Below are 15395 nucleotides of genomic sequence, written 5' to 3'. Positions count from 1 at the left end.
ATGTAAGTCATATTACAATTGCTATGTAAGCCCATTCAGGGCAATTAGTTGTTTTTGTCTAGCACAGTGTCTAGCACATAGTAGGCACTCCATAATATTTGTTAAATGAACAGTGAATTACTGATCTAATAATTCACAGACACAGAAACACTTTTCATATTTTTCTCTTTTAAGCACATTAGTTTATTGTCTCAAAAACTTGCTTTGGAGCCCCACAGCTTTCTGCAGTTTCAGGAAAGAAACATTATTAGTAGCAGCAAGGTGAAGTTTCCTCACACTATGTCTTTCCTGAACTGGTGGAAATACCCTAAAAACAAGAGGAAAGCAATTAGTTTTTTTTCAGTAGTAATAGTAGTTTCTAGAAACAGCTTATCCATCTTCCATTGGAAACTGTCTCCTTTCTAATCACTTTTCTCCTCATGCTGGATTAATTTAAAACATTATTACCAGAGTTTTGTGCATGCCTTTGGTTTTAAATATTGCAACCACATCACCATAGGTAGTGAAGGAAAACAGCTGGAATGAGGAAAGCTATGCATCTATTAAAGTGTCAAAGGAGTGAAATTATAGCTCAGATCATCTTAATTTTCTATGAAAGCTTAAAAAATTTAAGAGAAATCCAGGCTCTTGATATTTTTTGAAACACATTTCCATTTTCATGTAACTTACTTGCTCTAATAAAGGAAAGAAACTCATAACTGGAATCCAAAATGCTTAGGAATTATCACGGTGCAAACTGTATTTGTCCTAATGGGAAAACAACCACTTCAAGACATGTTCATGTTTGAATTTTATTGACAATCTATTCAAGTTTATTTTGTTGATCAAATCCTTTTTAGGATTAAGGAAGGCTACAGAAAGATTAATAAAAAATTTCAGGCATTAAATAGTCTGAATTAACTGAGAAAATATCAGTTAATTGGAAAGCCTACAGGAACTAAAGATAGTCATTCCATGACCCCAAGAAGACAGATAGCTATGGTCAACATAATGTTAGAAAGGGGAATCTTACTATTAATAATGATATGCAAGATAACTTGGGGAAATGTGTTGTTATTAATATGATATAAATCAACATTTGTATTCCTAAGGAAGACATTCTTAAGAATAGACCTGTGAAAATAAATATTTCTGCTACAAAAACAATAGGAATATAAAGGCTTCAAGACATGAATACAACCCATCCACCTCTCACCAGGTGAGGGCTGGGTGAGTTTATAGAAACCTAAACTTGCCTTTGTTTTTTTGAATTTCACCTTATGCCCACTAGCATATGTTATTTCTCTTAATTTTGAAATATCTAGGTAGCATGCTGGCAAAGTCAAGGAGAAGACTGCTAATTGTGAAGAGAGGATTTTATCTGCATCTGCATTTTTATCTGTAGAAATATTTATGACACATTTACTTAAAGAATAGATTTAAGCAAAAATATAGGAATGCAAATAATGAGTATTCTAATACTTATTAGTTGCTTCAAGGAAAAATTGTAATCAACATTTAGATGGATAAGGCCTGGTTACCAATTTTTAAACTATATACATTTTAACACTAAGATCCTTTTCTCTAACTCAAATTTTTAAATTGAACCACAATATATAAATCCCTGAAAAGTAGTGTGGTTCTTCTTTAAGGAGATGAGGAATAATCAACTCTCTCACCTAAGGTAGTTCTAACACACCTTCAGGAACCACAAAGCTCCCAGACAATTAAGAAATCACCAGATAAGTTGCTCAACCTCGAAACCACGGTGTAGATCTTGCTCAGTCTATCAGAGCTGAATGACTTCGGGAGAGTGATTTTGCCCCTTTGGGCCCCAATTCTCTCACAGAATGAACCTTCTAGTGCTAATATTTTATTCTGATTTCTAAATATAATCATTCACAGTAAGATCTTGCAAAGAAATAATTTAGGAGTAAAGTATGAAGAAAGGCACCCATGATTAACATTAGCAAGCATGTTGTTTTAAAATGTGGTATACTTATTAGCACTTTAAGTATACAATAATAAAAACATCTGACCCTCAGGGGTCATATTTCTTGATCTATAATCACTGTATGCCATCTCCAATTTAAACAATAGCCATCACTATACATCTAAGGGTATACTTGTTACCTTGCATGTCTGCAGTCCTCTATATTTTAAAGCCCTTAAGATTACATATGTCATATTATTTTTTATCTCACATTAGCAAACTGACAGCTGTATCATTTTTTATTTTATTATTTTATTTTATTTTATTTTATTTTATTTTATTTTATTTTATGTTAATCCTCAACTAAGAATACTTTTCTAATTAATTCTTAGAGAAAGTGCAAGGGAGGGAGAGAGACACACAAAGAGAAACATAGAGAGGCACATCCACTGATTGCCTTGGATCGAATCTGCAACCAAGATATGTGCCCTTGACTGGAATCAAACCCAGGATGCTTCAGTCCACAGTCTCTATCTACTGAGCCAAACTGGCCAGGGCAGGTGTATCATTTTCACACAGAAAAGTTGCCATTTTTATTCTATACAAATATTATATTATTTGGTCAGCAGTATTTGCTTGGTTATGTTACAATACAGTTAAATACAGATTTTTATTCTAAAAAGTATACACTCACTTGACAACATGCTTCACAATTTGATTTTTGTTTCCCTGCATGGCTACTCTATATAATGCATCAGCAACAGATAAATACAATCATAAGGAATTGGTGGATTAGGAGAAAGGAACGTGTCCAGGTATTTTTACATCCTAATGTTATTCAAGAGCAATGAGAAGGATGGGAGAGAAGGTCAAAGGGGAGAAGACCAGAAGCCCAGATCTCGGAGGTAGACAAGAGCTGAGCTGTAAGTTCCAGGTAGAGACGTGCAGAGCATTGTTGAAGGAGAATGAAGGAAGAGATGTCTGAAGTCAAGATGTGAATACAATAGGCTGAATATTTGTGTCTCCCCACAATGCATATGTTGAAACCCTAATGCCTTTGGGGAAGTGAGTAGATCATGAAGGTGGAGTCTTATGTACTATGTATTGAATGAGATTCGTGCCCTTATAAAAAAGACATTGGAGAGACCCTTCCCTTCTCCCATGTGAGGATGCAGTGAAGGTACCAGGTATGACCCAAGAAGAAGGCTCTCACCAGGCTGCAACCATGCTGGCATCTGATCTTGGACTTCCCTCCTCCAGAACTGTGATAGATTTCTGTTATTTTTAAGCCATGGGAGTCCATGATCTTTTGTTATAGCAGCTTGAAGGGGCTAAAATAGTGAGTCTGGGGACTTTATGAATCATCAAGAAAGATCTAAATGGGCCCTGGCTAGACAGTTTGGTTGGTTAAAGCATCATTTTGAAACACCAAGGTTTCAGGTTTGATCCCCATTCAAACCAAGAATGCATATATGAGTGGAACAACTATTAGATATTTTTCTCTCTCAATTCAATAAGTAACTTTAAAAAAATAAGGACCCAAATGGCTGAGGTAACACTTCAAAGAATCTATACAGGAATACTGCTTCTGATAATTATGACATCATCGCCTAAAGTGTTCAACCACAGACTGGATAGCCACTAACAGGATGGAATTTCCTATCAGGTAAAAGGTTAAATAGTTCTTTCTTATTCCAAAAGTTCTATTATTTCCTCCAGGAATAAAACATTAAGTTAATTTGATCTTGTACATGTATAATAAACATTTCTAATTAGGAGTCAGAATGATCGGGTCTATAGCAGTTAACTACAGGTATAAATAAAATGAGTCTTGTTTCTCCATTACATAGAAGAGAAAACTGAGGCCCAGAAAGAGCACATGATTTGCTTAAGGTTTGAGACAAGTTTGGCAGCTCTGGGTTGTGGATTAATCTCTTTTTCCACAATACCATGTTGTTTTTAAAGCATTTCTATTTTGTGCTAATCTGTGAATTGGAGATAATAGGTACCATTAGCTGGCTAGATCTGTATGAACATAGAGAATTACAGATCTGAGACAAAAGAACAGATAATTCTTTTTCCTAAGATGCTAAAAATGTTTTAATGAAAATATCCAGATAATTGAAACCTGACTTTTTTAAAAGGTATTTTTAAAAAAAATAATTACCGATTCTCCATTTTACTTTACTAAATGCTCAATAAATGGAGATTTGGTCTCATTTCTATGAGATTTTCAAAATAAATTATTTCACTTAAGTGTACAAAAGAGAGGCAAGTGATCATACTGAACATAGCAAATAATGGAATAACCTTCTCATGAAGAAAGATCCATTTTGTAGTATTTTTGTTGAGTTGAATGGGGTCAGAAAGTAAGAAAAAGACAGACTTTGAAGTACAGAGGTTGTGGTCAGGGAGTAGAAAATTGAGTCTGAGGGGGATTTCAGATTCACTTCTGCCTGACTTTTCTTCCTATCACTAATATCCAAAAATACAGTCTTAAAACTTATCCAGACCTGAGTCTCTGGTTGCATTCCAGCTATAGATGAATATTCGTGAGCAAGAAACTTAACTTTTTCTCCTATTCCTTCATCTAGAAACTATATATGATAAAAATGCCTACTTCATTGTGTGAAAATCAAATGAAATGATGAATGTAAGGTGCCTACATTCTACTATATCTAGTATATAGTAGATGCTCAATGTACATATACATTAACTATCACTTTCACAGTATTATTATCATTAGCTTATATATAGTGAAGAGAAGCTGTGAATAAATCAAGAGGTTAGCACTTAGTGTCTCATTCATCATATACCTGTAAGACTTAGCCCAGATTCTGACACACAGGAGGGACTCAATGAATGGATATGGAATCCAACTTATCTGCTGCCTTCCATTAGTGTAGAGGTCACTTACACTAATATCTTTGGGGGGAAATTATATTCAGTTAATTATACGAGCTACCAGCTGAAATCCCCTACTGCTAATCTGAAGCCCATTTGGATTTCTACAGATCTGCTTCACATTCTGATTCAGTCCACACTAACGCCTGCTTCTCTGCCTGACTTGATTGAACAAGTATCTATTGAAACCTGCTTTGTATCTGGCATTATTCTAGAAACTGAGGATATTAATGGTGGCCAACCAGCAAGGTCTTTGTTTTAATGGAACTCACAGCCAGAAGGGAAGCATAGATTAATAAGAAAATCTTATAAATAAATATGAAATTATAACTATGATATGTGCTGCTAAGGAGAGGCTATCAAGAGAAGAAAAAGTATCTTTGAATAAATGACAATGGAGCTGAGAATGAAAAGAATTAATCTGATTAAAAGGAATGGAAGGGCTCCCTAGGCAAAGGGAACAGCACATGCAAAGTCTCTGTAAAAAGGAACACATCTACACTAATGAAAGAGAAATATGCAAAATTGACTATACTTCCACAACATCCATAAACCAATCAGGAGTGAGTATGCAAATTAACCCAACAAAGATGGTGGGATAATTTGCATACATAGGCAGGAGTGAAGACTGAAGGCCCTGGCCCAAGTGAAGACTGAAGACTGAAGACTGAAGAGGCTTGGCTTCTCTGCTGCATCTGGAATGGAGAAGCCAAGCCTGTGGCTGGAGCAAAGGCATGGATCCTGGGCGCCAGAGAAAAACCAGTGCCAGCAGCCAGGGGAAGGCCTTTGTGTACCAGGCCTCTAGTCAAAAATAAGAACCTGTGTGGTTGAAGCAGAGAGATACAAGAGAGTGTTTTGTGCTAGATAATGCTAGAAAGAAAGGTCATGGTCAGAGTATGCAGGATCCAGAATTTCTACACAAGCTACTATTGGTCACCACATAGAACTGTAGGATACCATTTTTCTTGATAAAATGCTGGTCTAAGCCAAAGAGAATGAAAAAAAGGGTCTTACTTTACTGTTACCCCTGATTCCCCATACAACACTAGCCAAAGATGCTGTAAATTGTAGAATTTTTATAGAAGGTTTAGGAGTAAGGGAGGAGGAAATATGCCATAGATCAGGGTCAACTGAAAAGGAGGAACAAACATCACTGGTCTTAAAATGTTTCAAAGCCATCTTTTACTTCAACCTCAGCTGCTAAGCCACGGCCATCTACTCTGAGTTTCTACCGCTAGTAAAGCAACTGCAGCCATTATTCCTGCTAGTGTTTCTTTTCATTAGGGAGAGGAAGAGAGAAACATCAATGATGAGAGAGAGCCATTGATCGGCTATCCCTTCACAGCCCCCACTGGAGGTCGAGCCCACAGCCCTGGGGCATGTGCCCTGACCCGGAACCTAACTGTAACCTCCTGGTTCATAGGTGGACACTCAACGCCAGCTGGGCCAAAGGAATGACTTTAGATGAAGTCTTTGTTTGCCTTTGTGTTTTGGGGTAACTGGAAGGATGAAATTATTCGAGATTGTGTGAATTTTATTCAGCATGTATAAAAATCACTTGGGAAACTTGTTGAAACTTCTGATTCCTAAGTATATTCCTCCCCTCCTCCACTAAGACGCTGGTTTAGGGGGTCTAAGGTGACTACTGAGTTTGACTGTCATGTCTTTCTTAAAGAAACGCCGGGAAAATGTTTATCTGGTTTTGTATTTTCTTCTGTTAATTAAATGAGCTACCATCTGAAATCCCCTACTACTAACCTGAAGCCTGTTTGGATTTCTCCAGACCCGAAGGTTAATTGCCCTGCTTGTTCACTTGGCTCCAATACAATGCTTGGGTCCCCCGGGGTCCAGAACTCTCTAGTAGAACTCAGAATTACTTTGCCTTCCTCTAGCAATAGGGAAGTAGGACTGAATTCCCAACTTTCAGCCACAAAGAAATAATTGCAGTGGTTTAACATATCAAAAATATGACTATACTACGGCAACAAGAGGGGATGGATCACTAACTGTGATCTGTCATTTTTGTATAAACAGGGTAAGCGCTACATAGAAGAAATGAAATAAGAGGCTAAGAACATTCTCTTCCTTCACCTCACTCTCTCAAAGAAACTTCATGCGATAAATCCAGGGCCAGAAACTTTCTAACATCAAGCATCAGAACCCACTCTCAGAGGGCACCGTAGAGCCGAGATAAAGCTGACCTGGGAATCCTGTTGATGAAGGGTTTCCTCCTAACCTGTATCTGTCAATGCTGGGTCCTTATACACTGTACACTCCCTGGACTCCATCCCTCCCCACACCAGCACCCCCGGCAGGAGGGAACCCAAAATCTGCCATCCCCTAGGTTGTCAATGACAACTGGAAACTCCAGGCTGGGAAGGCAGCGTCCTGGGCAGCTTGTTTTTGTCTTTCCCAATCTGTTCAACTCAGTTTCCTGCCGGCAGGAGTGTTCTTTTGGTGCCAGCTTCAAACCACCTAGTGCCCTGGGCCTGGGCCTGGTCTCTGGAGCCGTGCCCAGTGCTTGGCCCTGTGCTTGGCCTTCTGCCCAGGAGTTGTCAAGTGTCTGCATCGGGGATCTGTCCCTTCATCCGCCTGCCCTCCAATCTTCTCCTTGGAACAGTGGGATGAGAAACATCCATCCTTGTCATTTCTCCAAGCCTATCCCAAACCTTCTTCATGCTCTTGTTAAGGGAATGGGCCTTGTGTGCTTGCAAACACTGGCTGAATGAGAAGGGGGTGCGGGGATTTGTAATGGCATTTAAAGATACCTTCAGAGCCTTCAGTGATCGTAAAACATTTAAAGGATCTTTGGGTCTGAGGCTGTAGATTCTTCAGGAACCAGAACCTGAATGCCTTCTCAGCCTATAGGACTTTTCTAGAACTTCTCCATTTCTCCATCCTTAACATCTTTTGGCTAAATATAGCCTTTCTGAAGAAAATACAAAAAAAGGGTGGGTGGGGTGGGGAGCGATGTGTGAAACCAGCTAATTATAGCCTCAAAAGCTTGTGTAAGAGGCTGAACCTGTCAAACTATCCCCCTAGGACATTATACAGCTGGCCATTCACAGCTGCCTTCTGGGTGCTCCAGACAGGCCCCGGGAGGGGGTGCCTACCACAGGAGGTTGGCCTAAAGGAAGAGGAAGAGTCAGATACGTGGAGGGAGACTGAACCACCTACCCACTGTCTTGGAGAAAAGACTGACAGCCCTGAAGTCAACCCTGGAAGCTACACTACAATTCTCACAAAGGGTTCCTGAGCACAGAGATTTATGCCATATTTAAATCTCCAAAGGCGAATGGGCTCAGAAAAATTGTAGAAAAGTAAACATACTATTTAACCACTAGGTGGGTGGCCATCACATATGTTACATATCTAAAAATTTAACTCAAAACAGCTTGAATCTTTCCATATCTAATTCTTCATAGTAGCTCTATGAAGAATTATTTATTTATTAACAAAACCAAGGTAGTATTATTTATTAACAAAACCAAGGCTGCTCTTTCCCCTTAAAGAAAGGTAGTTAGGCCCTTGATATAAATCTTTTTACAGAAATATAATGCTTTGTTTCTAAGATCATAAACGAATTTAGTTTGCAGGAAAGGCAGTTAGAAAAATCCCATCTGTACTTTCATATACAGAAAATTTGGAAAGCAAAGCACTGGTGGACCAAAAAACATACTGAATGCTAAATGTAACTGCCATGATGACTGACTATAGCCAAAATATTAAAAAAATCCTAAACTTTAGACCCACCGTTTAGTCGACAGCTTCTTTTTCATTTCTACTCATTATATAATAAGGCATGGTCACTTAGAGCATTATTTATCAAATTCCCACAATCCGCAATGAGCTGGAGCTACTTTCCACATTCCGCTTTTAAAAAGTCACTGAAAATTCTTTGGGTCACGGGAATAAAATTAAACATCCTGCCAAGGATAACAGAAAATGAAATTGCAATCCATAGTCCTGGGTGTAAAGATTAGCTTCACTCCAAAGCATTTCCAAGTCAAATAACTTCAAGTGATAAACTTTTCTTTAATATTCTTATGAACAAAGAAATTCCATAACAACTTCAGAAAAAAATAACACACTACACTTTTATGCAGTATGAAAAGGTTAAAAATATTTTTTCTATGAAAATATAATTATTGTCAAGGGCTTACTAACCCATTTAGGATTTTAGATTTATTTATTGTCTAATCTTAGCATTCTGCAGTTTTTGGCTAAACGCATAAACTCATTATAATATCAACAGATAATTTTTTTTTTTTTTTACAGCAGAAGCAGCACTCTCAAACATGTAAAAACATGTTATAGGTTATAAAATAGCAATAGATTCCAAGTGCAGTCAAAGCAATCTCAGATTAAAATTGGCATCAAGTTCTAATAAACACATTCACTTACCAAATAGCACTAGAGATTGATTATTAAAAATAGAGTGAGAAAACAAGCAGGATACCAGTCTATAGTGTAGTATAGTGTGGGAGTGTGTGTACGCAATCACACATACACACACAAATATATTTATACTAGAGGCCTGGTGCACAAATTTCATGCACTTTGGGTAGTGTCTCTCAGCCTGGCCTGTGCCCTCTCACAGTCTGGGACCCCTTGGGGGATGTCCAACTGCCAGCTTAGGCCCGAGTCGGCATTTGGACATCCCTCTCCCAGTCCGGGATGCCTCGCTCCTTACCACCTGCCTGCTCGCTTCTTACCACTCAGCTTGCTGCTCCTTAGCATTGCTGCGGAGGCGGGAGAGGCTTCTGCCACCACTGCTGTATTCATAGGCGGTAAACCTGACTTCTGGCTGAGCAGTGCTCCCCCTGTGGGAGCACACTGACCACCCGGCAGCTCCTGCATTGAGCTTCTGCCCCCTGGTGGTCAGTGTGCACCGGTCATTCTGGTCATTTTGCCATAACGGTCGCTTAGGTTTTTATTATATAGATGCTTATATGTGTTTGTAATACATATAAATCCCAACCAGTCCTATGGGAAGCAGGAACATCTCTGTTTCTTTCTCTCTCAGAACGGCTTTCATTTTGACCCAAATTTGCTGGCTTACTTGAAATGGTTTTACCTTTCTTATTACAAATTCATTTGAAGTAAAATTGTAGAACCTTCAAATTTAGAACATCAAAAATTATTTATATTAAGGAAATGGATTCTGGTATTATTTAATTTTATACGCTAATTCTTTTTTTTCTTTCTTTTTTTTGTCATTCATTTGGTGTTAAATTTTACAAATTTAGTCTAATGCCAATCAGTGATCTGCCTGGGAAACTTGCCTTAGCAGGCAGATGTCCAGATCAAAAAACAGCCCAACTTCATAGAAGTTGCACAAACATTTACACATCATACAAAATAAGGTTGAAATGGGCGGGGCCACTTGATGGATGTCCATTTGTCATTTCATTGGAAAATTTCATGGGCAGCATCCAAAACACTTAGACAAATTTAGATGAATGGAAGCGCTGACTAATGATGCCATTATCTATATGCCAAATATAAATGAAGGGCTGAAAATCCTGAGTCATTCATGTGAGCTACTACAATGACAAGGAATGGGAACTTAGAAAAATGACAAAATGTCTTGAGATGGCAAATAAATAATAAAGAAACAGCATTCAGATATGTAAAAAGAAAATATGCTTTGTTTTTTAAAAAAGATCTAATTCTGATAAACAGTATCTTATCTAGTCTTATGAATTTCAAAAATTACATTATGTAGAATCTTTGTAGCAATAAGATTACTTTAAACATTAGTAACTAAGGATTTATTATCTCAGGAGAATGAAGTCAATACATTTGTTTTCCTGAGGCAAGCAGGGGCAGTGTTGTGCTGTTCATGGATTTCATTAATATTCATTAATTTGTAAAGCAGTTTGGTTTAAAAATTAGCTTTGGCCATTATCTGTACAGATATTTTACCTCTAAACAAAAATAATTACAAATATTTCATTATTTAAAAATGTTATTAGCATGAAATTCAAAACCTATTTTTATTTAGAGAACATTATTTATAGGAAGGTCTATACTTTTTTCAGAAGAGTTTGTTTTAATTGAATTCCTGGGGTTAAAATTCTAAAAATCATAGTTTCTAAAATAACCTAAAAGTAACTAAAAGTAAACTAAAAATATATTTTTTTAAAGATTTCTAATTAATTTCCACTTGAAAGAATACCATAGTTGACCCAATTAGCTCTGCAAATGAATTGGCTTGTTTGGCATTCTTTAGGATTTCACAGTAGACTATTTTTCACCCATCCAGCACCTTAGATCCCCCAAGATCCCAGTGCACATTTAGTGATATTTACCTTATGAAGTAACTAAATCCAGATGAGCATAGAGCTCACATCACTGTAAAAAGAAACTGTTTCCTCATGTTTATGGCTTCCATTTGGAGACTAGAAACTGAAAACTCTGAAAATTGTCCTCGGGCAACTAGGAAATTGTGGACAAGAAATGCAAAATAGTTTTATTTGTAAATAAGCCCGGCCATAAAAACCATATAATGCCATCGTCTGCAGAAGTCCCCCAGCTTTTGTAAATCAGGCCTTTTACCCTAGGGCAGATTAACATCCATGGCAAATAATTCCTGCACACAGAGTGGGAAATGGAATCCTCCCCATATCCTTCCTGATTCTCATGTCCACACTGAGATACAACAATATCGAGTAGTACTTTGTGGATCATAAGAAGATAAATAAAAATTGAAAGAAGTCTGGGTAATTCAAGGAAATTTTTGAGGCATGAGAAAACTCTATCGTGAATGACAGCTAACCTATCGAGAAAACACCTTTCTTTGTGTGTGTTCATGTGTGTGTTCATGTGTGTGTGCGTGGGCACACACACGTGTGTTTAAGGACTGCCTGCTATACAACTGTCTGAATCTGTTTGATCAGTGATTGTCAAAAGTACCTTCTAGTCCCTGAGAAACACCACACTTGCATTTTCTTTAGATTTTGTTTTCGGCTTTTTTGGTTTTGTGTTTAAGGTAAGCTGGCCCCTCGGGACTAGTGCAATTTTTCTATTTAGGGCAGCTTGAAAATTAGGGGAAAGCATCTTGCTGCTTGTAATAAAAACTACATGACTGCGGACAAAGTTTTTCTAAAAACATGGTTACTAACAGCTGATCAACAAGAAGAGTAAGTCCAGTTCTTGCCTCCCCATCCCCACAGTATCATAGTGGGATAGCGGACAGCAGCGTTCTCTTCAAAGGTTTTTGTTTCCTCTGACTTATGGCCACAGAGGAGAGAACTGTGCTGTGCCCACAGGGGGATAGACTTCCAGCAGGCTTTGGGTGAACCCTCCGAGCCACCCATCTCTCACTGGGCACACAGCGACCCTCTCTGATCTCCTGGGTCTGAAGGCAGTGCGTGTCCTTCCAAACTAGACCGAAGTTAATGCCAGTGTTTGGCTCCCCAGGAAAACGTGTGGCCCCCAAGGGGCGCTGCATCCAGAATGCCCACGGCCACAACCCTGCAAGCCAGGCCTTGTCCCCTGGAGCAGTGGGGGGCAGATTGGCCGCGTCTGGATGAAACATGGGATGGAAAGTGTCCCTCGGAGTCCCCCAGTTTGGGGCGGGTGGGAGGGCTCCCGGAGCATCTCAGCTTGGGGAGCACCTGGAAACACCCCCATCCCCGAAAAACGGACGAGCAGCAGCGGCTGGAACTAACCCTGGAGACCGGGCTGCAGAAACGCAGTCGGTTATGTTTAGACCGAATGGTGCAAGAGCAGGCCTATGACTACGGAAAGGGGGTACATCCCTTGCCCTCAGATCGCACAGGCTTCTTTTAGGTTGCAGTCGAAGCCTCAAAATGTTGTATGACTCGAATGCCCTTTATTCCGAAAGATCCGAGGTGTCTATAGAGATGCCCTCCAGGACTGTGGAAAGCCACCCCCCTCATCCTACGCCCCCCCACCCCACCCCCGTTGGCCTCCCAGGTAACCTTCGTGGCGGGGTCGGGGGCACCAAAAGCAACCTCCTTCGCCCCAGCCTGTGTGCATCCTCCCAGCAGCCCGCAGCAAACAGGCTGCAGGAGCAATGCGCCCCTGCCCCTGCCCCAACCCCAGCCCCCCAGCTCCTGCCCCAGCCCCCCAGCCCCTGCCCCAACCCAGCCCCAGCCCATCCCCTGCCTCTGCCCCCCAGCCCCAACCCCCCAGCCCCAGCCCCTATCCCGTTCCCCAGCCCCTGCCCTGCTCCCCAGCCCCTGCCCCAACCCCCCAGCCCCAGCCCCGACTCCCCAGCCCAGCCCCTGCCCCAACCCCCCAGCCCAGCCCCTGCCCCAAGCCCGCTCCCCAGCCCCTGCCCCAACCCCCCAGCCCAGCCCCAAGCCCGCTCCCCAGCCCCTGCCCCAACCCCCCAGCCCAGCCCCAACACCGCTCCCCTGCCCCTGCCCCAACCCCAGCCCCCCAGCTCCTGCCCCAGCCCCCCAGCCCCTGCCCCAACCCAGCCCCAGCCCCTCCCCTGCCTCTGCCCCCCAGCCCCCCCCCCCCAGCCCCAGCCCCTATCCCGTTCCCCAGCCCCTGCCCTGCTCCCCAACCCCTGCCCCGCTCCCCAGCCCCTGCCCCAACCCCCCAGCCCAGCCCCAAGCCCGCTCCCCAGCCCCTGCCCCAACCCCCCAGCCCAGCCCCAACACCGCTCCCCAGCCCCTGCCCCAACCCCCCAGCCCAGCCCCTGCCCCAACCCCGCTCCCCAGCCCCTGCCCCGACCCCCCAGCCCAGCCCCAACCCCGCTCCCCAGCCCAGCCCCTGCCCCAACCCCCCAGCCCCCGCCCAGCTCCCCCGCCCGCGGCCCCTCCTCTCCCTTCCCCACTCTCCCCGGGGGCCACCCCCTTATCTCCCCAGAAACCCACTGGCGCTCTCGGCGCCCCCCCCCCCACCTCCCCCTGCAAATTCCTAACCGCCCAGCCTTGCAGAGACCGGGGAGGTGCGGATGGGTGGGGGGGACCATGACATCACGGCAGGTTTATTCTGGTTTGTTTGTTTGCTTTGCTGGCTCGATCCAAGGCGTGCTCGTGGAGGTGAGCGTGTACCCCACGCAGGAGAAGTTGGATGTTGACAAACTTCTGGTGGCAGCGAGCCTGTGTCAGCACAACTTCCGGGATAATGAGCGCTGCCGGCGGGGAGCGGCGGCGGCGGGCGGCGGCCGCCGGGCGGAACAGCAAATGCTATTCAGCCCGAGCGGTTTCAAGCCGCCCGCGCGGGGCCTGCCTGCCGGAGCCGCGCCACCGCCGGGCTGGGCGGCGGGAGGGGCGCGCGGGGCGGAGGGGGGGCTCCGGCGCCTCCCTCCCTCCCTCCCTGCGCCGCGGAGGCTGCCTGCTGCCTGGCGGCTGCCCGCACCCCGTCCCCCGCTCCTCTGGGCGGTCGCCCTGGAACCAACCAACTTTCCGCTCCCCCCCGCATCAAACTCCCTCTTTGTTTCGAATAGGACTCTCCAAAAATTTATTCTTGGGAAGACTGACAGCCGGGGTCAAGAAACAGCTGTTGAAGTTAATGTTTCTTCCTCCCACTTCGTCTGATGGCGGTGCCCTGCCAAGACAAAGTGAGAGGCACTGCCTGGTGGCTCTTCTGGAAGCAGATAGGCATGTAGCTTCCCCCCCAAAAAAAGAGGTGGGGGTCCTTCCCTGGGTAACATACAATCTGATCAGAAATGCAACAGCCTGTGCCTTTCAACTTGGGCTGGTGACTTGCCGAAGAAAAGAAGCTGCAGCTTTTTTGGGGGGGAAGTGGGGAAAGGGGAGCAGGAGAAGCGGTTGTCACTTTCCACGTTTTGGTAGAAGGGACAAAAATGTGGACCTTCCTCCCTCTGACCCACCTCTCACCCTCTTAAGACTGGCAGAATGGCCTGAGGGAGGGAGAGCAGAGTTGCATTCCTGTGCAAGGTTTAATTCCCATTTCAAAATGCAAACCACTATGCAGAGCATGGGCTTGCCTGGAGCTAGGTAATTTGGTTTTTATTGGGAGACTTGGGCCCTACCTGGATGGTGCTGCCAGCCTGCTCTTGGTGGCTTTCTCCGGAGTAGGCCTGCCCCATCGCCCCTCCTCGATCCAATTCCCTGTGTTTGCCCAGAGGACCCACGCTGGGGAAGCTACCCTCTTCATGCTGCTCTGAGCATAGCCCTTCCTCGGTTCTGCTCTTAGAGAGAGGGCCCTGTGGGCTGCGGGTGGACCCCTTGGGTTTGTTCTCCTGAATCTCGGAGACCTCCCCAAATGTCCATCCTCTGCAGTGGGAGTGGGCAGGTGTGAACTCTATCCCTGCTGTACCAGAGCGTTGAATCACTCTTCCAATGGACCAGTCCTCCGCTCAGGTGGCCTCCCTCGGACACAATCATTCAGCCTTCCTCCACACCACCAGGTTATCCTGTCACCGCATCGCAATGCAGGGCCATCACAAAGTGCTATTGCATCAGGCCCGAGGATATTTTAGGAAGCTCTCAAACTGGATCCAACAAGCCTTCCGTGCAGGCAGCAGGCCCACGCTGCCAAAATCAGGTCTGCAGAGCTGCCGGACAGGTGCCAGGGATGCCCTCTCGGTTCTCAGCTCCATTACCCACTTGCCCTCCCCTCCAAACCTCCC

Source organism: Pipistrellus kuhlii, unplaced genomic scaffold (genome assembly GCF_014108245.1).
Source record: "Pipistrellus kuhlii isolate mPipKuh1 unplaced genomic scaffold, mPipKuh1.p scaffold_m20_p_4, whole genome shotgun sequence".
Lineage (NCBI taxonomy): Eukaryota > Metazoa > Chordata > Mammalia > Chiroptera > Vespertilionidae > Pipistrellus > Pipistrellus kuhlii.
This window is presented reverse-complemented; position numbering follows the sequence as displayed.